Here is a 27,223-nt window from a genome sequence, read left to right as displayed (position 1 = left end):
TGGGGCTAGGCTGATTTCCTTCTTCTCACCTAATAAAACAACAGTACCAGAGGAATTCTCTCTGCCACTCAATATTCCTAAATTGCAGAATCCCTGACACAGAAGTACCACATAGCCAGATCAGAATTTACACCCTGATTTCTAAACCTTTAAATAAAAATAAATAAAGTACAATACCACACAGAAGAAAGTCTTGCAGCTCTGCCCCCCACACGCTGAGATCTTGACACACTGACAAAATCCTTTTGAAGACGCTGATAGTCCGCCGATTGAATACAACGTGTGCCTCATGGCTCACCAGTGGACCCATGAGGCATAAGGAGAGAGAGCACAAGTAATTAGTACAGGAGTATTATCCCACTGTGCCCCTTACAAGAGTGTGGATCAGAAATCTGTACATTCACTAATTACAATAATACATAAAAAAAGTTATATTCAGACATTGAAACAACACTTTTCCCCAGAACATCTTCAAAAAGAAAAGCTTAACTTCATCACTTTTTGTTTTGTATTGCATTGGTATGAAAACTGCTATAGAAATAAAGTCTGATTGATTGATTGAATAACAAGAATTAAGAGGAAAGAAGACATCAGTCCAGTTTTAGCTTCCTGTAAGTTTCAGAATTGACTTTCAGGTCCTCTCAACATACAAACCCTTGATGGGCTAGGACCAAGCTATTTGGTTAACTCCCTCATTCACTATTTGCCTTCAAGATCACTGTGATCATCTGCTGCTGGATGAAAGAAAATCGGGGATACAGCCTTGGTCAAGCAGCTCACTTGGTATTTCTAAAAGGAAGCTAAAAATGTATCTCTTCACTTTAACCTTTAACTAGCTTTCTGGTGGTTGTTTCCAGGACAACTTTGGGTTGTGCCCGGCACAGAAAACCTACATTACACACTATAGATGACGTTCTGGGATAGCTGAAGTGTTACTTTGGTGTGATCAAAAACGGTGGTGGGACTGTGCCTGTTGACAAAGAGGCTCTGTTGTGTTTGATGACCTCAGAGGCCAAGGCACTGAGTATATACAATCTTGATGTTTTTATTCTATTTTACTTTATTTCATGTAATACTCTTTTTTATGTCAGTAGGTTTCATACTTGTTTTTGTTATGTAATTGGTACATGTAATTTCTTTGGTTGTAAAGCACTTTGAGCTGCATTTCTTGTATGAAAGGTGCCATACAAATACAATTGTTACAATAATAATAACTAATTATATGTTATTTGAATTAAATACTCTAACCCCAATCTGTACAAAAAATAAAATTTTATGTGGTTAAACATCTGCATTGATGATCTATTAATGAATGTGTTCTTACTGTGCCTGTTGTCCACAGCTGCTTTATGCTGTATGAAAATCTTCCCCCTCAGTTGATTACATCCTGGCAGCAGGAGTGATGTATGACAAAGTGCAGTGCCATTACACACAGCCTTTCACTGTGTTTACCTTCGTGAAATCAGCTGAGCAGTGGTCCAATCAATACTATTTAATCATCCAAAGTTGGATGTCCCCCAACTTCAAACTCATTCCGGCGAATTCCCTCTTACTACTTGGTGCACCTGAATTTTTTTTTTAACTTAGTTTTTATTTAGGTTTCATTCAAGATCATGTACAGAATCATATTCATCATATCTGCTGTTTCACACACAAGGTAACAGTTATGGAGATTATAATGACAAAGAAAAATATAAAATAAATTAGAATAAAGAAAATATGTTATTTGTTCCATTTGATATATTTCCTTTATTTTTTCAGTCCACATATTGTGTGTTGGAGGGTCAGGCTTCAACCACCTCACTGTCATTCATCACTGTTGTTAGTATCTGTAAGAGATATTTTTTGGCTCTTCCTTCAATACCTCTTGGTAATAGACCTAGTAGGGCCACCATTGGGTCCATTGTAATATTTCCACCAAATATTTTATTAAGTGTTCCAAACACTTTCTTCCAGAATGCTTCAAGTTTTGAGGTTTGAGTTTTTTAAATTTAGCTGTAATTTCAGGTGTGCGAAAGAACCTCATGACTACCTTTCATTTAAATTCTCTCCATACATTTGAATTAGTTACCAGATGTACTTCAGTACAAGCTTGAGGTTGAGTTTCTTTTGTGTTGCTGTTCAAGCTGTCTTATTTTGTCTTCTAGCTCTCGCTATTTTTCTTCCTTTTTTCTTTTTCTGGCACTTGTAAAGGAAATGATTCGGCCTCTAATATACGCCTTTGCACAGGAATCGTTACAAACAGAGCTGAACATAGAATTACAACAGCCAAGACACTGTTTTCCATATTTTAAGAGTCAGCTTGATCCATGAGTTTTCTATGTTTTTTATAAGGTCCTGCAGGTTACTGTCGGCTATCAGTGCTTGTATGGGAATGGAGGTCAGGCCCTCTTCAATCTTTTTTTTCCATTGAGCATCAGGTCTCTTTTTTTAATGGGTGTTTTTTTGTGTGTGTTTGCTTGGCTGACACTCCTTACATAACAGCTAGTATCACTGGTATTACCTGTTATAGTGATGAATGCTCTGGCGTCAGAAAGTCTTTCATAAGCATCAGAAACTAAAAGATCTTCAGACAGTCATTACAATGTGTGTTTTTATGATTGCTTGGCTGGCACTCCTTACATAACAACTAGTAGCAGCAGTATTACCTGTTTAGTGATGAATGCTCTGGCGTCAAAACCTCTTTAATAACCACCAGTCAGTCAATGGAACGTGTGATAACACACCTTTTTTTTTGTTCTTCCAAAACACATTGTTCCCACTGACAAGTTTTTCTTGTATTTTTGTAGGACAGACTGTTCTCAGGAACAAAAGGACATGACAGATAAGAATGAGAAGATTATTTGAAGGCAATCACAGTTTATTATTACACAGTAATTATCACACCACCATAAGGCCACTGGGGTATTTTTAGTCAAACAATTAAAAGATTTGAAAGGCCAATCCTCACACTTCATGAGTCCAATTTACTTAAAATTTGACACAACGTAACATACTCAATAAAAAAAGCCTCCTGAACATTAGCAGATGCTTTGCAGGAGACAATGCAGGCAAGTGTAAATTTGAGATGTTTTGCCATGCTTACGTTACCTTTGAAAATGACCTTAAATACGCAATGTTAATTGCATGTATATGTGTATGATCATTGCAAGGAAAGTAGGGGTGTGGTGAGGGAATTTCTCAGCAAATGTGATGAATGGAATGACGCTAACTACTAATTGACAATGACTTTATGGGGTTTTTGCACTCACTTGCAGTGGTTGGTTGGCTGAGGGTTTGGTGTAATAATAGTGTTATTATTATTATTATTATTATTATTATTATTATTATTATTATTATTCCTAATGCTAATTTACAACACCTGTCCCTAGTTGATGCATAAGTCAGATTTTGAACCCTCTTGACCACATAGTTAATTAATTAATTAATTTTAATGTTAGCATATTTCTGGAACTATATAACTATACATGTAGCCGGTCTGTCTTGACACTGGATAAAAATCTCTGGTGTGTTGTGAAGAATGAAGGAGACAAGGAAAACTGTTGCCTTGCCATGCCAGTTGGGGGGGGGGGGTATTCTCTGTGTGTAACAACATTAATATCAGTAAAGTCACTTCATTAGTCTCTCACACGCGTTTAAAGGATAGCGGAAAACAGCAGTTGCACGAGAAACTATCCCTGCGCCGCTAGCTTAGCTTAAACTCGTACATTGCATGCTGCGTTCAAGCGCCGTACATAACCACAAAAATACACTAACACACACCAACATACATCTCGCTAAAAAAGGACCACATGTGAGCACAAAAAAAGACTAACAATAAAGAAGAAAAAGAACTACATAAATTAAAGTTATCCAAAGATGAAGGTATGAAATATAGAAAATGCAAGACAGATCTGCAAGAATCTCAAAAACAAAAAAGTAATTGCTATGCAGAAAGAAAATGGGAACATGGCAGATTTAGAGCATGAGTTAGCATACACCAGGATTCAGGAGATGGAGGAAGAGATTGATCAGGAATTTGGTAAGTTTTTTGCAGATGGTGCAGTAGTTGAGGCACAGGCAGAAGGCAGAAAGGAGCAGAGACTTGGACAGAGCTTAGAGGAAGTTAAGGGGTCCATGCTATGATGCAACAGGAAGTAGAGCAAATGAGTGTGTTGATAAGAAGTCTTAATATTGCAGTGAATAATAGGAGAATATAAGGGGCGCAGAGAGCAGAAGAAGAGCTAAGCACCAAGGAGATAGACCTGCAGTTAGGCCCCCTGACAGATACACCGATCCTGACCAATATCCAATATTTATAGAGGAGAAACACCCAATAACCTTTATGCAACATAGATAAGGTTGGTCTGATGATGATCTGACGATGAGCCTTCATATCATTTCCTCACTCATATTTGTCATGTCTTTTAGTTCCAGAGAACAGTGTAACCAAAAGAAACTTGACAGAACAACAGTAAGGCGTGTCATCACACATTCCTGATCTCTTAGTTTCCTCATTCATTTGTGATCCCTATCCACCGACATTCAAAGCCTCACATATTTTTAAGCCTGTCTTTAAACAATAGCCAGGTGCCTTAAACAGGTTTTGCTTATTGTAAGCGCTCCTCCTAATACAACAACAAAGTGTCTTAAACAATCCAATAGGAGGATATTTTCGTGTCCGCATTCATTTGTGATCTCTATCTGCTGACATTAAGTGATTAGTTTAATACAACTTGAAGACATCCACTTTAACATTGTTTTTATTGTTTTAGAAATAAATTTGATAACAGGGTCATTCTACTGCATCGTGAAATGCTGGAAATCATTCAAAACAGAAAACATGAAGTACGTGTCTATAGATGTTCTCAGTCAGAGGGAGGATTCCTCCATGTACTCACAAAGTCCACTTTAAAAGTCCCAGCATGGAATAAAAAGTTCTCATCCAAAGCAAACATACTGTAATGCAATCATCTAACACCACGTTTACACATGACATTAACATGCGTCTCAGGTGATCTGATTACAGGTGGACAGCACTAAATATTAGTGTAAATGACCTCTAAGACTCATTGTAGCACTCTGCCATTCAAGTACTAATAAAAGAATATCTTCTCTTAAACTTCAGCAGGATGACAGAGGTGATTTCTTTAGAGAGTCTCTATTATTATTAGTCTCTATTATAATGTGAAAACAACAAAGTTAGTGGATGTTTGTAAGCAGATCTGTGCTCATACTGTGTGTCTGCTGCAGCGGTACACTGAAACACCAAGCTTCAACATGTGCTGTGGGTCAGTTTGGTCTGTAAATACGGTTTGAAATACTTCAGATCAACACACTGAATCAATACTTTCCACAGGAAAGTGTCTATATGTTTATCTAACTCCTTAAAAAAGCTAAAAATATTGGAATTGTCTGAAATAAGAATGTAAACTTAGGACATTTTTATTGAGTTTATACTCCCTGCCAAGGATATAGGGAGGTGACCACAGCGCTGCCAGTCTGATTTAGCTTTATCTAAGGCAAAATCCAATCAGTAAACTTTTTATTTACCAATTGCTCTTTGTATCTCCCCCACTGACAGAGCCTTGTCTAAGACCTCCCTATTTTCAGTGTTCAGGGTAGACAGACCCCTTGTTTTGTCCCACCAACAGATCACATATTAGAAGTTATTAAAAAGCTAAGTATAGAAATTGATTGCCTTTACAAAGAAATGACAATGAATTTAAGGGTCCATTGTTGATTTACAGTTTGAATTGAAAGTGAGCATAGCATAAGATTGATATGGTGTGGATATAAGTGTTGCCCTGGTGCCCTGTTTCCTGTTGGCCTCTCTGCCATCTACTCTATAAATTAAAAAAGCCCCCAAAAAGAGTTAAAGGACAAATTAAGATCAGCAGTGTTATCAGCCGGGGGTTATCCTGACCTGCTGTGCAGTCATAAAGAGTTTTTCTTTACCGTGGAAGTGATTAACTGACAAAATATACCCAACAATTGACTTTGGTAAATAAGCTATGTTTGATATCTCTCTGATCAGGTCAGCCTCATTTTTATCTTCGTCTCTTGCATGGTTGTAGTGTATTTTCTACAGATCTATGTATTTCTATCATTGTATTTCTAAGCTAAAGTTCTGTCTCTGTGTGTAGGCCTTAAAGTATAGTTTATATAACAGTCAGAGTCTTTATATGGGCCTTAATCTGTGTAAACTTGATATGAACCTTGGTTCATATTAACTATGGTCTGTGGAGGACAGCTGGTACCATCTTGTATAATGGTACCATTCTGTATAATGGTCATTAATATCTAGAGGTTGTCAAACAGTAAAGGCATTGGAGCTGGGAATATAAACAAAGCATATATTGTGTCCTTATATAGATGAAAAAGCAGAGGGCTCATGCTTGAGATAATGTATACCTTTGTGGGGCGTAACTTCAGTATAAAAAGATTGGGCAAACCGAGAGCACACAGAGACAGAAGACAGGCAAGGAAGGCTCCATTGACCAGGGACACTTAGCAGCCTCAGATTTGATAGAGTTCTGTCTCCAATATTGGCAATAAAGAAAACTCAAAGAACTTCGACTTGGTCTTTCATCCATTCTTCTCACTCGGAGGGTGATAAAGTTCACCACATGGTCTAATCTTTACTGCTTAGACCGACAGACAGCTCCACACGTTTTTTCCCCAGGCACAGACACCTTTATTTGATAGTTGCTAGACAGGAAAGAGAGACGGGGTGTGACATGCAGCAAAAGGTGCTCTGGCCAGGATTTGAACCAGGGTTCGCTGCATACTTGGCATGCACTCTTAACCACTCCTGTGCACCTTCAACGGTTTCATCTTGTGATGGTTTGAGTTTGTTTTTTTTCCCCTCTTTCTTTAGTTAGACTGAATAAGTAATAAGGACTGAGGTGCCAGCCAGGTCTCTCTCCTGACATGTAAGATTTTATATTACAAACCCCACACAAGGACGAACCCTTTCTTAGATACACCCTTTGAAATAAAATAAACCACACTGACATATAGAATTCACAAGTTTGTACTGAAAACAGGAAACCACAATATTTATTTTTCTTTCTATATAAAACAAAACAAAAAATAGGCAGATCAATTCGCTTCTTCAAAATGGAAAATAAAGCAGTTAAAACAAAAAAACAAATAACGTGATATACACATATTTCTTATTATGTGAGATTTCATGTGTTTTGAGGAAGTTATTGAGATGCTAAGGATAATTATTATTGCTGTGTATTTTGTTATTATTTCTGTTTATTCCAGAACCACACAAGCAAAACCATACTGTATCTGTAAGGGTGATTTTCTGTTCAATTAAAGCGCCATAAACGGATCCACTGTTTTATCCTTGTCTTGGGGGAACCTTGTGGACTGCGTTCAGACAGACGGTCATTTCGCGATTACAACACAGAGAAGCTAGTTAGCTATCTAAGAGACTCTTTATTACAGTGTGTATTGATGCTTTTGTTCTGAAAGAGGTCTGAATGAGGCTGGATCAGCTGACCGTGGTTCTCCTTTTGTGGTGTATATATCCAGTTGAGAAAGATCTATGGCGTGATGAGGTGAGTATGGTGTCGGCTGCTGAACTGCGGCGAACAGGAATTTGAATCTCTCTCGCATCGAATTTTGAGAAACATTTACTAATTTAAATTATCGACTAAATGATTAATCAGTAGTTATTGGTTATTTGTAGCCACAGTGTATACATTCATACAATTATGACTAGAATCATTGAGGATAAATGTTATTTAATGTAATGATGTTGCTGCTTTCCTTATTTCATTCTTGTTATTGCTCCAAATGCAGCCATTACATGACATTATTCAGTATTTGATCGGCTGCCTGATCATTCTTTGGACACGTCAGTAATCCGTTCTTTGTCTCGTGGAAAAGGACGTGAACGTCCAACACAACGTTGTCATACTCATCAGACCATCTTCTTCCAGCAGTTGAATATTCAACATCAAATGTGTGATGCATCAGCACCAGGATCACAGGTTTCTGACCACAGGAGGCTGAAACACCAGAGAAGAAGAACATGAGACTTCCTGTACAGAGGAACCTGCAGGAGAACGTTCAAATAAAACCAGGACAGGACTGTGTAATAGTGTGTTTTGGTATTCCAGCTAACTTTAAGCCCCTGTTCAATAAATGAGTTGGTATGTTCTTATTGCTGACAGTCAGAGGAGGGGTATACAGATTTGAAGTGCCACTGCTCACATTAAGTCGCGCTGGGTGATGCAAGGGATTATGGGAAATGTAGTTTTCTTTGGGATTTGTATAAAATGAATGTAAAATGTATTTTTACATGTCTAATGTTGAGTGTGTGTGTGTGTGTGTGTGTGTGTGTGTGTGTGTGTGTGTGTGTCAGTGCACACAAGGTCAATGTTCTTACTCTGTGATGAATTAGACATGTGAGACAGGGCATATTTATTTTATTTTTGGCATTTATTCTACTTTGTTATTCTATCCATCCTTTACAGTATTCTGAGAGGAGAGAAGGATGTGAACTGATGTAGTCCCTGTCACATCTTGTATCATTAATTCTGACTTCATTAACTTATTTCCTACACTTTGCATACATTTCATTAGGAGGCGTCACAGACCTGCCTCCAACATGCAGTGCCTATAAAAAGAATTCACCCCCTTGGAAGTTTTCCCTTTTGTTGCTTTTTTAAATTGAATCAAGGTCAAATATAATTTGGCGTTCTTAAAAGAGAAATGTATAAAAACCTTTATGATTCTCTAGAGAGCTTTTCTGTCTGCAGCAGAGCATCCAGCAGACCACACAGAAACGCAGTATGACAGGATGCTCTCAGGTTGTCGATCTGTAGGAGACCAGCAGCTTTTCACTCAGGTTGTTTTTCCTGAGTATTCTCAGCTATATTTGCTGTATTCATTTTGCCATCTACCTTTACAAGCCTTCCAGATGTTAAGTGTCTACCAAACATAGCGTCTAGTCTGATGGTCAAAAAGCTCCATGTTGGTCTCATCAGACCAAAGAACCTTCTTCCAGTTTACCTTGGAGTCTCCCACATGCCTTGAACTCTAGATTTAATGAGTGGCTTTCTCTTTGCTACTCTCCCATAAAGCAACAGTTGTTGTATGCAGAGTCTCTCCCACCTCAGCTGCTTTTAACTTCTTGCATGGTCTCTTCAGTTTGTGATGACCTGCTCTGGGCAGATTTATGTGCCACATTCCTGCCATTTCTTAAAGTATTGATTTAACTGAACTCCAGATGATGTCTTGACTTGGAAATGTTATGTCTCCATCCCCTTTATACTATAATCACTTGAGACACATTAACTACACTCAGCTGATCTCAATTTTACTATTTGTGAGTGAATACTAGCACCAACTGGCTAGACCTCTATTGAATTAGGTCAGTCACTTTAAAGGGGGTGAGTATTTACGCAATCACTTAATTCCCATTATATATTTTGTAACGGGCGATATTCGAGGTCAGGGACAGAAGGCTGGTGCGTTCACCAAGCAGAGTCGAAACCAGGGAATCAGTGTGTAAAATAGTGCTGGAAGGTCTGGCATGAAGCAAATGTAAATGACGATCTGGCAGAGTGAGCAGACAACAGGAGTTTATATACTGGTTAGATTACAGATGAGGTGCAGCTGAGAGTCCAGGTGAACAAAGTAAACTGATGAGGTGGGTGTGGCTGATTGCCAGGAGTGCAGCAGAGGTGTGGTGAATGGAAATTTGCCAGCAGCAGGAGACGAGCAGAACAGACTGAGACATATTTTTAATGAACTATTTACTATTTTTCTTACTTTGTAGAAATCTATTTTCACTTTCACATTAAAGAGGGTTTTTTGTTGTAAATTCTTCTTTTAAAAAAACCCAAATTTGATTGAACATGATTCAATTTAAAGAAGCAATGGAAGGGGAAAACATCCAAGGGGGTGAATACATTTTATAAAAGGCATTGTATATAAAACTGTTCTCTGCTCCATTGTATCAGATTGTAACAGACTAGCCCACACTGCTTTGAGAGTGATGGGGGTGAGGGAGCACCCTACCCTCCAGGCAATATTCGAGGAAACTGTTTTTAGACAGGCTAAGAAAATAATTGCCGACCCCTCTCATGTCTTGAATTCAGAATACGTACTGCTACCCTCTGGCAGACATTACAGAGTCCCAGTTAAACACAAGATACCTTAAGTTTGCATTCATCCCATTATCTATTGCTCTGTTAAACTCAGGCCGTTGCTCTGTTAAACTGAGCCAGGACGATCGGTGAGACACAGCCTAGCCCAGAAGCCCTGTATATAAAACAGCTGCAGCGGCTCACTGGTTCCATCTTAGGGGACAGGTCTCACCCCCTCTATAGTGACTTCCTGCTCCTCCCATCTGGCCGCAGGTACACCGTACCTAGGACCAAAACTTGTCCCTGCAGCCATTATACGTCTTAATAAGAACTTGTGATCCCTTGATGATGGTTGGGGAGATGTGGAGTTGATGATGATGATGATGATGATGATGATGATGATGATGTTGATAATACGTATGATGATGAGTGCACTTATGGACTTTATGCCATGCACTTTTAGGGTAGCCACCCTACATATATAATGCACTTTATGACGCAGCATGGAATGATGATGGGGATGATGACGAGTTGTGTGGCTATTTTACTGTTTTCATTTTCTTATATTGTTTGGTATGAATGTCTCTCACTGCGAGACAAATTTGCCTGCGGGTACAAATAAAGAAATCTAATCTAATCTAATAGGTTAGGGTTAGGCTAACCCTAACCCTCCCATTATGTAATGTGATGCAATGTATGCACCTTATGTCAATGGACTGTTAGCACTCGTGTGTTTTTGCACAAGTCTTTTTCTTTCTTGTCATGTTACAGTATGTGTTATATGTACTGTATCAATCAATCAATCTTCATTTGTATAGCGCCAAATCACAACAAAGTTATCTCAAGGCACTTAACACATAGAGCAGGTTCTAAACCCAACTCTTCAGGTTTTAACTTTAAAGAGACCCAACATTCCCACATGAGCAACGGTGGCGAGAAAAAAACTCCCTTTTAACAGGAAGAACCCTCAGAACCAGACTCAGAGTGGGCGGACATCTGCCTCGACCGGTTGGGGTTGAGAGGAGAGAAAGGAAGGATAGAGGGAGGAGAGAGAGGAAGGAGAGGAGAGAGAGAGGAAGAGGGGAGAGAGGAAGGATAGAGGAGGAAGCACAATGAAAATCAACAATGAAGCTAGAAGGTCCGGGACTGGAATCCGTCATCTGTACGTCTCCAGGCCCAGATTACCTGTTAGACCAGAAAGCACAGACAACTCCGGGGAAGAAGTTTAGCTTATTGAATGCATTGATAGAACATGAATGTTAATGGAAATAGATGGATGGATAGAGAGAGAGAGGGAGGAGGAGAGAGGGGCTCAGTGCATCATGGGGGTCCCCCGGCAGTCTAAGCCTATAGCAGCATAAGTTAAGAGCTCAAAGAGCCCTAATTATAAGCTTTATCAAAAAGGAAAGTTTTAAGCCTACTCTTAAATGTAGGGAGGGTGTCTGCCCCCTGGACCAAATCTGGAAGATGGTTCCACAGGAGAGGAGCCTGATAGCTAGGAACCACAAGTAGACCTGCATGCTGGGAGCGCAGTGTTCTAGTAGGTACATAAGGTACTATCAGTTCTTTAAGATATGATGGAGCCTGACCATTAAGAGCTTTAAATGTGAGGAGGAGGATTTTGAATTCTATTCTGAATTTTATGGGAAGCCAATGCAGTGAAGCCAAGATGGGAGTAATATGATCTCTTTCTAGTTTTTGTCAGAACACGAGCAGCTGCATTCTGGACCAGCTGGAGAGTCTTTAGAGACTTATTAGGACAGCCTGATAATAATGAATTACAGTAGTCCAGCCTAGAAGTAACAAATGCATGGACTAGTTTCTCAGCATCATTGTGAGACAGGATATGTCTAATTTTTGCAATATTACGCAGATGAAAGAAGGCAGTCTTTGAAATTTGTTTTATGTGGGAATTAAAGGACAGATCCTGATCAACTATAACTCCTAGGTTCCTTCCTGTAGCAGCCCGTATGGTGCAAGACAAATTTCCTTCGGGACTAAATAAAGAAATCTTGAATCTTCAGCAGCAACTGAAGGATCTTCACTTAGAGCAAAGTTTCTGGTGCTAAACTAACAGGAAGAGATCATATATTCCAGCCACAAGAGAACAACTTAATGTGAGAAAATATTAATGAAACAGTCTGATGATGTCAGCATGACTACAACCAAAATGTTATCAGGACTCCCAGTGTGACTGTCTGGGGGGTCTAAGGGGTCTGAGGGTCTATGAGGGTCTGAAGGATCAGGACTCCCAGTGTGACTGTAGGCAGAAAAACTAAATGAACACAAACACTGTTGACGTCTTTTCTTTGAGCCGATATGAAAACTATGTTGTTGAGTAAAGTCTGCTGTCAGTTGGCCTGGTAAAGACAGTTTGTCCTCTCAGCTGATAGACGGCTGGATACAGGTCAGAGTCATTAATTACATTGGATTAAACATTAGAGGTTTGCTGGGGGCTGAACCAATCAGCTGATGCTGGGTGAGAGCCGGGGTCCACCAATAATAATTTCTGCTGATGTGACAGATGAAAACATGCTGAAAAAAATAAAAACATCAGGAGAGCAAGACTCCATGAAGCTGATCTGATGTGCTGCTGTAATGTCAGCTACAGGTTGGTGCTGCTGTGTACTGCTGAATGTCCATCTCTATTACAGACCAGATCCATGGTTCACTCATTTCATTCCCCAGCTCCCCCTGTGATGTTCATCCTGACTGAAAGAAGCTTCAGACTCAACATGAACTCTGGTTCTGAGTGTTGATCTACACAATCTGATCTGAACATGATGTCTGAGCTGCACACATTTCAGTCAGAACAAGTTACAAACAACAAGTCTTTCCTTCACCTGTAATGTCTGTCATGGCTGCCTCCACATCGGATCCAACACGAGACGTGATTGGACAGAAGGCGATAACAACGTGGCTTTCCTGCAGGTCTCTGGTGGTTTTCACGGTAACTGACCGACTCATACTCTTCACTTTCTCCAGCAGGACTTGATCGGCTCCAAAGGTTTCACCGGTAACCGTCGAGTACACCCTCAGCTTTGCTGAAAGATGAAAGATGAAGACACTGTTAACATTTATACATTAATAAAATTAATGAGTCCAGTAAAAACCTGTCAGACTGGTGTGACGCTGCTTCCTGGTCTGTTTCCTGATGAGAAACAAAGTAGAACTGTCAGTCTGCAGTAACCACTGAGTACATTTAACCGGAAGAATAATAAGTATGGAGAAGATTAATAGTGTAGCTTCTGGAGTGGAGTGCCTCGGAGCTAGAACCCGTGGCACTAAAAGGTTGTGACATGCAATAAATGTCCCTGCGAGTCTAACAAATTGAGTCATGCACAGTAACATTCGGTGTTATATAACATCACTATCAGTATCATTATTAGCTAACTCTGCTTCTAAACAATAAATAATTAAACCAGTATTATGTGTTTCATTCAGCTATTATATTTGATTTGAATATTAGATGTATTTTTATACAGCAGTAGTAACTGTGCTTTGAGGAAAAGGCTGGGTGATGCAGCTGCTGTATGTAACCTATCTCAGATCATAAATGTGCCACCAAGAATTAATATTAACAAGCAAGGCTCACTGTTGTCAACTTGCATAGATCATCTCTTTACTAACAACCCAGAGAAATGTTCAAAAGTAGTGTCCGTGCCTGTAGGATTTAGTGACCACAACATTATTGCACTAACCATAAAAACAAAGGTTCCGAAAGCTGGACCAAAAGTAATACTAAGGAGAATTTATAAAACTTTCTCAGAAAAAGAATTTACTGATGATCTAAAAAATGTAAACTGGCACACTGTTCTGGACTGTTTACACCCTGAGGCTGCATTAGTCACCTTTATGAATTTATTCTTAGCTGTTTGTGATAAACATGCTCCCATTAGGAAGTTATCAGTGAGATCAGTTAAAGCGCCCTGGATGGACAACGAACTAAAAAGCTATATTAGAGAAAGAAACTTACTAAACAAGTCTGCTATTGAAAATGGAAGCCCAGAGGAATGGCATGCTTACCGTGCACTGAGGAACAAGATCACGAAAATGAACAAACAAAAGAAAAAACAATACTATAGATCTAAATTTGCAGAGTGTAGGGATGATAGCAAAAAAATGTGGAGAATACTTAATGATGTTGTAGGTAAAGGTAAAGTAAATAATACATCCACATTTGTTGAATGTGATGGTGTGTTTATAACAAAACCAAAGGATGTTGCAAATTATTTCAACGAGTATTTCATTAAAAAAGTTGATACAATCCGATCTGAAATGTTGCCTGGGCACGGGACACTTTCAGATGGCATTATCAAAACAAAGATTATGTGGGGCAAGGAATGCAAGTTGAGTTTCAGTATGATCAAGGAAGAGGAGCTAGAGAAACTTCTGTTATCAATTAAATGGGATAATCCCTGTGGCATTGATAATTTAGATGCCAGATTATTGCAGTTATCGGCTAGAATAGTGGTGAGGCCAATTTTTCATATTTTTAAATTATGTTTCGATGTATGTGTCTTTCCTCAGCTGTGGAAGGTTGCAAAGATTACTCCACTGTCGAAAAATAATAGAGAGCCTCTATCAGGACCTAACAGTAGACCGATTAGTATTTTGCCTGTTTTAGGCAAAATTATGGAGAAAATCATTTTTATCCGAATTCAGAAGTATTTAGAAGAAAATAGCATTAATTCTGAGCACCAACATGCCTATAAAAAAGGCTATTCGACCTGCTCAGCCTTAACATCTCTTACGGATCATTGGTTAAAAAGTATTGATGAAAAATTAATTGTAGGTGCAGTGCTGTTGGATTTTAGTGCAGCTTTTGACATTATAGATCATGAGTTGTTACTCTGAAAGCTCTCAGCTTACAGGTTAAATAACTCAGCTCCCAAATTATTAAAAAGTTATCTGTCTAACAGACAACAATGTGTGATGTTTAATGGCTCCCTCTCAACTATTGTGACGCTGAATAGTGGGGTTCCACAGGGGAGCAGCCTTGGGCCCTTACTATACTCCATCTTTGTTAATGACATGCCATATGCATTAAAGCATGCAGGTGCAGTAATTTACGCGGATGACACGACATTGCATGTCTCTGCAGAAAACATTACATCTGTGGAAAAATTACTTCAACATGAATTAATGCTAGTTTAAGAGTGGGTTTTAGAGAATAAGCTAAAGCTGAATGTCATGAAAACAAAGTGTATGGTTATTGGCTCTAGTCATGCACTCAGGTCAGAACCAAAGCTGTGTCTGTCGATAAGGGGCATTGATATAGAGCAGGTCAGCGAGGCCATGCTGTTGGGAGTAACAGTTGATGAGACTCTATCTTGGTCTAAGCACATTATTAATATAGTGTCCAAAATGAGCTTTAACATCTCTAACATCAGAAGAATAACTTACCTTCTCAATGAATCAACGGTTAAACTATTAATTAATGCCTTAGTTCTGTCTCATCTAAGCTACTGCCCAATAGTTTGGTCCAGTGCCTCAAAAAAGGACCTTTTAAACTCCAGATTACTCAGAACAGGGCAGCACGCCTTGCTCTGAGGTGCTCTATGAGAGAGTGTGTCAGGAATATGCATAGAAGACTCGCATGGATGCTGGTGGAGGAGAGACTGGTTTATGGTCTTATTATGTTTTTGAGAAAGACTTATGTGTCACATAAACCTTTTTCTTTTTTTTCACAACTTCAACTGACAAATGTGAAACATGGTTATAGTACTAGACAGGCCTCAGGAAACAACTTCAACTTGCCTTTACCTAGAAGCAATGCACTCAAAAGATCAGTTATGTATAGAGCTGTAGCTCACTGGAACAGTCTCCCCCCTCACGTGATCACAACCACTGGAATGTCGAGTTTTAAAGTCAAACTGAGAGAAGCCGTGCTTAGTTATAATAGTAAGTTGCAATAGCCTACTATTAAATTAGAAAATCATGTTAAATTGAATTCAAGCATGTTAATACATCTGCGTTGAACAACTTGGTACATTTTATGCTGCAGGTTACCTCATATATATGTTTCTATAATCATGTAACTCTTTTATAATCAACTGTATTATTCCTCTTGATCATGTTAACACATTTACATTGCATTCCTTATTATATATTTCTATAATCATGGTAACTCAGGTTGAATGATGATGTGTAATTCTTTGTATAAATGATGTAATTATTGTAATAATTGTTTGATTTAATGTGGACCCCAGGAAGAATAGTCTTCATCTCTATGAAGTCTAATGGGGATCCAAAGGATACAATAAACAATAAACAATAAACAGCACTATCTGTAAAAATGAAATAGAATAACAATAATAGTAAATATGTCAACATACCCTTCTTTGTTTCATCTTTCTCTGGATCTTCTGAAACAGTGAACACATGAATATAAACTCAGAGACGACAGCAAACACAAAAACTAACATATTGACCACTAAGCTTTAATATGTTGTTAACAGGTTTTTAATGAGCATGAGCAAGTTTCATTTCATTATCAGGTTATATTGCTACTGTAGCGCCCCCTGTGGCTGGAATTACATCACGTTACACACTGTGCAATGCTGCTCCACTTTTTGTTGATTTATCTAAAGTATTTGACACAGTAGACCCAACTTGCTCCTGCAGAGACCACATAATATTGGATTTGGTAGAAATGTATGTAATTGGTTCAGTAATTACCTATCAAACAGACAAGGTTCAGTTTTAGGTCTGATAAACAATATTGTTTGAACTTTGAAGAACTGTCATCTGTCCATCTGTACGTAGATGACACAATACTGAATTATATTTCTGACTCTCCACGTCTTGCAGTTTAAAACCTACAAACGCTCTTTTAACATTCTACAAAATGTTCTTAAAAATCTAAAACTTGTGTTAAATGCTGACAAAAAAAAAATATAATTATAATGTCTGCTTGACATTCCAAAAGATAAGAACAACTAGAGAGGTTCTGAACACTTTGTGATGGGTGAACCAGGGTCCGCTCTGCATGACTGCGTACTCGACCACCTGCTCCACATGTTTGAACTGAACTCAGAAAAACTGTGTTAAGCTTTCGGTTAGTGCACCTAACTTGTGGAACAAAATGCTGTACCTCCTAAACTAAACACACTTGTACTGTTTGGACATTTAAAAAATGTGATCTTAAACATCCCAACATCTACTTAGTAATTGTTTGTATAATTCCATTTTATTTGATCTATTTATTATTAATATTATTATTATCATTGTCGTTGTTAATATATTCTGTCTCTTCGTTATTTTTCTGTCATTTTCTGTCAGTGTCTCAACGTCACTGTAAATGAGGGTCGCCCTTAATGGTCTCTTGAGTATGAATAAAGCTTTACGACTATGTACAATATTCCCACATTTGGTTGTAATCAAGTTCTACATTAAGGACTTATATCCTGTAAAGTGCATCAGATCAGTTAAATCACATTTTCTGTGATTTTTTTAATGAACATGGTATGTTACATTAATGCAGACTTGTATTTTTAATGATGATGTTGTGCAAACAGTTTTTTATGGGGAATGAATCATTCGCAAAAAACCTAAATAACTAAGTAGTGGCACTATTGAATACATGTTTTATACATTTTGGGCCTGATTTACTAAAGGTTTGCGTGTGTAAAAAAGTGTGCAAACGTGACATCACAAAAAAAATTATGTGCAAGATAATACGCGCTGTCCATTTAGTACATTTACCATAATGAATATAATATGAGGCGTTTCAACCTCAGTGTGCAAAATACAAGGAGGAGAATATCTATCTATCTATCTATCTATCTATCTATCTATCTATCTATTGCACCCTTTATTTGGGATCTTAGTGAATCAGACCCTTTGTGTATCCATCCATCCATCCATCCATCTTCTTCCGTTTATCCTGGTCAGGTCTCGGGGGCAGCAGCCTAAGCAGGAAGTGCAATTTCTTTTAGTGCAGTCACAGCCAAAATACTAAACAAATCTTAAACGATCCATTAAAAATTTAAAATTGATTGGTTCCATAAAAATACATAAGATATTGTGAATATTGGGTCATTTTGGTACCAGTGATCCACTAATGCAGGTCATGGTTTTTATTAAAAGACACAATTTTTGTTGTCGAGCTTCGTGCCTATATAAAGGCAGCACATTTCAAAGTTCATCAGAGACAAAAATGGCTAAAACAAGGAACCTAACGCAGGAAACACGCCTGAAGATACAAATTCTAAGCCAGGAAGGGTACAGCTGCCGCCAGATAGCCAGGAAGTGCAGATGCAGTCCTTCAGCAGTTGGATATACTCTGCAGAATTACAGACAAACCAACAGCTTGGAAGACAAACCAAGATCTGGACGTCCAAGGGTTTCTTCAGCAAGAAATGACCGCATCCTGATCCGCATGTGCAGGGAAAAACACCGAATGACATCACAGGAACTTCAGCAGCAGTGGTCAAACCAAACTGGTGTCCAGTGTTCCACCCGCACTGTACGTGGCCGCCTGATCAATGAGAAACAGAGGTTAGCACGGCGTCGTTGGGCCCAAGCACACAAGAACTGGACAGCCAGGAATTGGAAGAAGATTTTGTGGTCAGATGAGTCCAGTTTCCAGCTTTATCTTCTCCCTGCTAATGTGAGGGTACGCAGAAGGCCAGGTGAAGCATTATCTCCAGCATGTACAGTACCTACTGTCAAGCATGGTGGAGGCAGTATCATGGTTTGGGGATGCATGAGTGCTGCTGGTGTTGGTCATCTCACTGTCTGTGATGGCACATTGAACTCTGCCAAGTACTCTGCCATTCTCGAAACCCACCTACTCCCTTCTTCACGTACACTGTTCCGTCGAGGTCAAAACTGGATGTTTCAACAAGATAATGCCCCTTGCCACACATCCAGGGCCAGTAGAACATGGCTGCAGGAGCACAGTATCCAGGTCTTACAGTGGCCAGCTCAATCCCCGGACATTGAAAATCTGTGGTGGATTATCAAAAGGTCTGTTTCAAAGCGTAAACTGAAGAATTTAGGAGAATTAAAAGCAGTAATTCAAGAAGAATGGGACAAGATTACCCCTCAACAGTGTGAAAGGCTCGTGGGGAACATGCCAGCCAGGATTAGAGCTCTACTGCGTGCTAATGGCAGGGCTATTAAATATTAATTTGATGATGTGATTGTTTATCTGGTATTTGTTGATTTTGATACCGACAATGTTGAGAACTGACATGGAAAATGTCAAGAATTTAGTTTTGTTAGTTTTTCTTGTAAACAATAAACAAAAACAATATCATTTGTATTTGTTTGTGTCTATCTAATGCAGTCACACCTTTTGAAACACAAAAAAGATTTTTCCACAAACATTTCATGATAATATTTGAGATTGTGTAAACTTTTAAGGGTGTCCGAAAACTTTTTTCCACCACTGTATAACCCTAAATAACTTAAATCCAATGTGTCAGAATAGACCTTGGAGATACAGTACATTTCTGAATCATGACCCCAATTTTGAGGAATTTCTAAAAAAAACCAATTGGACTATTTTTTCGAAGTGAATAAGACCCCTGATGTTTCCCCTGGTCTGCTATGGGATACTATGAAAGCCTATGTTCGCGGTCTGATTATATCAAACACCACTAGGCTTAAAAAGAACAGCAGAGCGGAGCAAAGAAAACTCGAGCTGGAACTGCACCAACTTCAGACTAAACACAACTTATCTCCATCAGATGAACTTAGAAATGATATACAAGTGGTTAAGACAGCCTTAGAGAGCTTACTAACAAAGAAGGCTGACAAACTATGACTGACTATGTTTTTCATGAGGCAAAGGATGTATGAGTTTGCAAACAAACCAAATCGATATATGGCCAATCTTCTTCGAAATAGGGCTTCGGCCCAGAATATCTCATATATCAGAGACCCATCTGGCGTACATAACTACGATAATAGAGTTATTAACGACAATTTTAAAGTGTTTTATAAGCAGCTGTACACTTCACAGTTCAACCCACTCTCTCAGCAAGATATGATTGACTTTTTCACAAAGGTGGATCTGCAAAAAATTACAGATGGGCAGAGACACGATTTGTGCAAACTAATTAGTTTGCACAAAAAAAAAAATAAATTAATTACTAAATTAGTTGCAACTCTGTCAGGAGAGATATATAATAAATTCTATATATAATACATACATATATATATATATATATATATATATATATATATATATATATATTCAGCAGGTGGACAGAAACACACCCAGCTGTTCCTTTCTTCCCCCAGAGGAAACCACAGTCCCAGCATGCACCTCAGCATGGCAAACCCACATCACTGCAGTCTCCTGGTCACACAGATTCACTCTGTACTTCATCAGCAGGACTTGATCAAAATAGTAATGGACCCACAAAGCAGCCTTGAGTCAAGAACAGGTTGAAGGGTTTTAATCAGAACCAGGTTGGTACATACGGACCATCAGTCCAATAGGCAAAGAAGAACTGGCACAGAAGGAGGACAGACTAAATACACGAGGAGAGGGAAGACAATGAGACACAGGTGCAACATATTAAGGCAGCACATTCAATCACACAAGCAGGAAACTTGACAGGAAGTGGATCTGAAACCAGACAAGAGATAAAGTGACCAAAATAAAACAGGAAATACAAATAATATTGAAAATAATAGAACATGACTTTATGATGCAGGAGAGACTGGGACATTGTCTGCAGGTCATCTCATGTACTTCTTGTAGTATACAGTTATACATCTTTACTTTATTTCATTCATATTTAATGAGTTAATGCATCTTGATCTTAACAGCAGGTGTTTTGATGTTGGTCTGTTCCTTGAGACTTTATTCTGGTAACATCATGATCAACCTGAGAATTATTTCAAACACTTGTTTTTAATTAGAGAGTCAGAGAAACATTTCAATGTGAGACTGTTGACAATGACAGTCAAAAAGGGGAGATGTCAAGAAATTATAGTGGACTTCTGCCATTCATCAACCAAGAAGGGGTGAGATAAGAGTTCAGCCAATGGTGAATGCCGTTGTAATTTCTACTAGATTGTTATTCTGGGATGACACATTTGTTTTGCTGTGAACTAACAGCGAGGGGTCACACTTTGAAAAGAGACGCTCATGTTAGGCTACACAATAATCAACTTTACTCAACTTAAAAAATCTTTTTTCTGTTTTCTGTTTTATTACTGAGAAACATTTATAGACTAAATGATTAATCAGTGGTTATTGGTTATATCTGCGTGTTTCTTGTTTATGTTGCTGTTTCATTTTCACATGCAGCTGATTTATAACTTTAAATACAAGCATTTTTATGAAGTGATCAAACCAGACTTCAGCTATTTACACACAATGCTAACAGGAAGTCTCCATGAACTTTATACTGCAGATAGATAAAGATTAGCAACTTTATTAAATAACACTTGGACCAAGGTGGAAGAGGTTACATAAATGTGTGTTTCTCTACTTTTGCAATTATTTTTATGTGATGTTACTGCTGCTTTCCTTTTATTCTCCATTTATTTTTGCTTGTTTACTTAACCCTACTTAAACCTAACCCTAACCCTAACCCAGGCCACCAGGATCCACTGTGTTTCTCTAACTCTTCCAGTATTAGACCGGCTGCCTGATCATTCTTTGAACACGTCAGTAATCCGTTCTTCGTCTCGTGGAAAAGGACATGAACGTCCAACACAACGCTGTCGTACACGTCAGACCATCTTTTTCCAGCAGTTGAATAATCAACATCAAATGTGTGATGCATCAGCACCAGGATCACAGGTTTCTGACCACAGGAGCCTGAAACACCAGAGAAGAACATGAGACTTCCTGTACAGAGGAACCTGCAGGAGAACGTTCAAATAAAACCAGGACAGGACTGTTTGTTAGTGACTCTGACTCATTCATGACTTCATTCACTTACTCTCTCCTCTCAGTTTATTACTTTACATACATTTCATTTATGAGGCGTCACAGACCTGCCTCCACATATATCATATCATATTTTTTGTGCTCCATTGTATCTTCAGCAGTAACTGAAGGATCTTTACTTGGAGCAAAGTGTTTCTGCTGCTAAACTAACAGGAAGAGATCATATATTCCAACCACTAGAGAAAAACTTCATGTGAGAAAATTGTTAGTATGTATTTTTTTGCATTTATTTTTAGAAAAGCAAAGTGTCAAATAATGATAAATATCAAACCAGAATAGCTGGCAGTGCTCCAGAAGGATATATCACATTAAAATGCTTACTGAAGATATTTGACCCTCTCTGTTAAGGAATAAGAACCGTGTACTTTGGAGCAAAATCTTTGTCTTATGCATGCAGACATGAACCGAATAAATCATGTATTGAGACGGAATTCCTGATTTGATTAATCTTTGCCGATCGACAATCATTACAGAAACACATGTCAGCAAAAATATTAATAAATATTAAAATCATATCAATCATCAATATATTAATGATGATGTCAGCATGACTACAACCAAAATGTTATGGATCAGGACTCCCAGTGTGACTGTAGGCAGAAAAACTAAATGAACACAAACACTGTTGACGTCTTTTCTTTGAGCCGACATGAAAACTATGTTGTTGAGTAAAGTCTGCTGTCAGTTGGCCTGGTGAAGACAGTTTGTCCTCTCAGCTGATAGACGGCTGGATACAGGTCAGAGTCATTCATTACATTGGATTAAATATTAGAGGGTTGCTGGGGCTGAACCAATCAGCTGATCCACCTGGACAGGTCACCAGCCAATCACAGGGCTGACACACAGAGACAGACAACCCTTCACTCACACTGTCGTCTATATTGGAAACATGCTAACACCAACACATCCACCTGATGACAGAAACAAATAAAAGCATGAGGAGAGCAAGACTCCATGAAGCTGATCTGATGTGCTGCTGTAATGTCAGCTACAGGTTGGTGCTGCTGTGTACTGCTGAATGTCCATCTCTATTACAGACCAGATCCATGGTTCACTCATTTCATTCCCCAGCTCCCCCTGTGATGTTCATCCTGACTGAAAGAAGCTTCAGACTCAACATGAACTCTGGTTCTGAGTGTTGATCTACACAATCTGATCTGAACATGATGTCTGAGCTGCACACATTTCAGTCAAGTTACAAACAACAAGTCTTTCCTTCACCTGTAATGTCTGTCATGGCTGCCTTCACATCGGATCCAACACGAGATGTGATTGGACAGAAGACGATAACGAAGTGGCTTTCTTGCAGATCTCTGGTGGTTTCCACGGTAACTGACTGACTCATACTCTTCACGCTCTCCAGTAGGACTCGATCAGCTCCAAAGGTTTTACCGGTAACCTTCGAGTACACCCTCACCTTTGCTGAAAGATGAAGACACTGTTAACGTTTATACATTTATAAAATGAATGAGTCCAGTAGAAACACTCACCTGTCAGACTGGTGTGATCTGGAAACTTAGAGCACATAACTTGTTCCATCATTTGCATCATTTCCACTGCGGAGAGAAAATAAGGAAACATGTTTTTAGAGACATGAGATGTAGTTTGGTCTGAAGAGTCACATGAAGCGATGTCTTTCAGCTGATCAGCTGTAAATCAGCTGTTTGTGTTTCACTCATGTGCTCTGTGTTCTAGTGAAGGTGTAAAGTTATTAGTGACAGATCAGCAGTGTTTTCTCTTCACTTCCTGTTATATCATATATTATATTACTGCTCAGAGACACATGAACCATTCCTCCTGGCAGAATGCTTTTATATTATTTATTCATTATTTGTGTTTGTATTTATTGATATTCTGATTATTTAATAATCCAGAATATGATCAAAGTGTCTTTAAAACACTGAAGTTGTTTATTGGGCTAATTGTTTCAGTAAAACAGAAATCATGTGACTCATATCAAACCTGACGTTCAGGAATTTTCAGCCTCACATGGAAATGACGACAAAAGTTGTCAAATATAAACCAAATTAATATTTATACATTAATACATTTTGTTTGTTCATCTGAAACTGCATCTGCTCCTAAACAATAAATAAATATAGTGGTGTTATATGGATCCAGTTTATTTTTCTTTCTGTCATAACATTCAGATATTCATGAACTCAGTGTGTTTATAACATTATATTCAGAAGAGTCATGTGACTGTTTCTTCAGTGTTGAGATATAAAGACGTTCTTAAAAACACGATTACCTTGGTCAGATAGGTGTTTCCTCAAATGACAAAAGAAGCGAAGTCCCAGCTGGAGGTCTGTTGGGTTCTTGTTGATTCTGTCAATCAAACGTTCAGCAGCTACAAAATAAAAGTTTGTGTTTCAATCACTGTTACTTAATATTTGATTAGAATATTAAAAGTCATAAAATATTATATAGTATTTTTATACAGCACTATATGTAAACATGAAATAGAATAACAACAATAATTGTAAATATTTGAACATACACTGATAACATTCCTCTGATAGCAAACCCTTCAGTTCCTGTAGAGTCTTCTGGAGTTCTTGAATGGCCTCTGGATCCATCTCCTGAAACAGTGAAAACATGAATATAAACTCAGAGACGGCAGCAAACACAAAAACCTAACACATTGACCACTAGGCTTTAATATGTTGAGCACATGCTCATTAAGTTTCATTTCATCATCAGGTTATATTGCTGCTGTAGCGCCCCCTGTGGCTGGAATTATATCACATGTTACTCACTGAGTAATGCAGCTCTGTTTACAACAGTCCCACAAAAGTGAATATGAATAAAGACTGATTCATTGATTTGGTTTGGCTTTCATCAAATTCTACATTAAAGAGTTTTGTCCTGTAAAATGCATCAGGTCAGTTAGACAAAACAGAGAGTGATATCCAGGAATACATAACTTTAGTTTGAGGTGCTTTAAATTTGGTTAAATATGCATATCTATGATTTTTGAACTAAAATGACGTGAATGTAAATACATTGACACATTTTGTACATTTCATTTCAATCCCTTCAATTTAAAATTTAAACCTGTCACAGCTCATTGGAGCACAGATTGTAAAACTCTGCTTACTGTTTGAGAAATATAATGACACCAGATATTCAGATGCTTTTCTTGTTGATAAAATCACTGAGTGGCAGCAGAGCATCTTTCCTCCAGATGCAGACTTGGTTATGAGATCCATTTTCCACAAAAACACCAACAACTCACTCTGTGCTGCATGTTTTCACGTCTCCTCCGTCAGGTCACCGTGCACACAGCTGCACATCACAGACAATGGAGTGCTTTATTTTTATTTATTTATCTTTTAATATTATTTTTTGGTTGTCTTTAAAACCCTTTTGTTAGTCATGGAGTGACAGCATGATTATTACTAACTTTCAGCTCTGTATGTTAGATGTTCTATGTAGAAGGTTAAAAAGACATAAAATAGAAAGAGGATAAAAAACAGTTTACAGGTTAAAAGCCAGTTTAAAAGTTGTTTTTTTAAGAGTGATTTGAAGGTAGGGTTCTGTACAGTCTCTGATGGGTTTGGGAAGTGAATTCCCCCCAAGTTCGGTGCTTGGTCCGAGGGGGGCAAGGAGATTTCCCTCTGAGGATGGGAGGGCACGGGAGGGGGTGTAGTAGTGGAGCAGGTCTGTGATGTAGGTGGGGGCCATGTTGTTAAGTGATTTATGGGTGAGCAGGAGGATTTTGAAATGTATACGGTGTGAGATGGGGAGCCAGTGCAGTTTTTGGAGGACAGGGGTGATGTGTTCTCGGGAGCGGGTGTGGGTGAGCCTCGTTGTGCTTTATTGTCAGAGAACCACACACATAGAGAAACAGTCAAACTCTAGATCTGTTTCCACTCTCAGCTGAATATTTAAACAGTGTGCTGACCCGACAGCCTGAAGTGATATCTGCCACCTTCTATCACACATCCTGTACTGATCACATTATATACATCACTACATATTATGAGTCAAAGAGGCTGAGCTCTGACTGGTTGAGACATTCAGTATTAATAGAAGAAGACATTTAAACAAACATTACATCATGTTTACTGACCTGTGAGGCTTCATCTCTCTCAGAGACAGATGAAGAGTCCATGTTAACATCAGAGGGCTGTTGGCCATCAGGTCTATCTCCTCCTGTAGTAACAGATGTGGAGAGTTATTGATTTTGTCATGGCAGACTCAACTCTAGTCTACGTTTACACGTGCCCGGCTATTTTCAGAAACGTTTAACCCGTGTATATATGCCGTCAAGAGCAGCTCAAGCCCACGTTAGCCAATCAGAATCCTGCATAGCAACGACGTCACTTCATTCCTCCACATAGTACAGGGTTAGGGTTAGCACTAATCCAAAGGCACCAGCATACATGTGACTGCTCCTCTGCATCCATGATCACATATATTATAAACATAGACTGTAGATTATAAACTATGTCTCATTTAACCCAGGAGCTGTTTCCGGCTCCACAAATCTCAGTTTTTCTCTGTTTACATGCAAACGTGCAAAATGTGTTTTCAAAAATCTCCACTCTGGCCGGAGTTTTTAAAAAGCTTCGTTTTCAGGGGTGAATTCTCCATTTGCGTCTAAACGGAGCAAACAATGGTTAATGTCTCAGTTTTTAAAAATCACCGGGTACGTATAAAAGGGGCCTTAGTCTTCAGGCTGTTACCGGTGGGAAGGTCTTTAATCATAAAAAGCAGTGGTAATAGAAAGCACCTGAGCATATAGCCCTACTCAAAACCACACAAATTACCCCAGGTTCTATAAGTAGACCTGATAAACCTACCAGGGATTGGAGAGACTCCTAACAGGGGCAAAAGTTACCCCTTGAAATGACTTCCCAGAACTGAACTGAACTAGAAACAAAACGCTCCGCAATCCCTTCTCTACCAAACACAACATCAAACTAGCGTGTGTACTAAACATGTTCCAGACTAATAAAAAGAGCATTGGAGTAATGCTACTTTTCAACAGTTAGAAGATAAACCAAGTTAAACAAAATAACAGCTAGGCCTTACTGAACAGACATGAACTGGTTCAAGGTTCAGACAAACAAGGAGGAGGACACACATTTGAATTCACAAAAACAAAACTAGATGTTGACTCTAGAATCAGACTGTAGAATCAGTGGTGTATGAATGGTTACTCTTACAGTTATACCAACATCCCTGCCAAATGTGTCTTACCTTC

At 38.6% G+C, this 27,223-nt stretch overlaps 2 protein-coding genes and 1 long non-coding RNA gene across 3 annotated transcripts in view; 2 read left to right on the top strand and 1 right to left on the bottom strand.

Moving 5' to 3' along the window:
* Window positions 1-27,223, top strand: part of LOC128367622 (interferon-induced protein 44-like) — a 216,038-nt gene that overhangs the window by 27,327 nt on the left and 161,488 nt on the right. The window lies entirely within an intron of this gene.
* LOC128367625 (interferon-induced protein 44-like) overlaps window positions 1-27,223 on the top strand; it is a 90,316-nt gene that overhangs the window by 7,466 nt on the left and 55,627 nt on the right. The window lies entirely within an intron of this gene.
* Window positions 24,326-26,127, bottom strand: LOC128367629 (uncharacterized). Its single transcript, XR_008321932.1, has 3 exons — window positions 26,083-26,127; window positions 24,512-24,580; window positions 24,326-24,361 (listed from the first exon to the last, which is right to left on the bottom strand). It is a non-coding gene; the product is annotated as an uncharacterized LOC128367629 (long non-coding RNA).

Source organism: Scomber japonicus, chromosome 11 (genome assembly GCF_027409825.1).
Source record: "Scomber japonicus isolate fScoJap1 chromosome 11, fScoJap1.pri, whole genome shotgun sequence".
Taxonomy (NCBI): Eukaryota; Metazoa; Chordata; class Actinopteri; order Scombriformes; family Scombridae; genus Scomber; species Scomber japonicus.
This window is presented reverse-complemented; position numbering and strand designations above follow the sequence as displayed.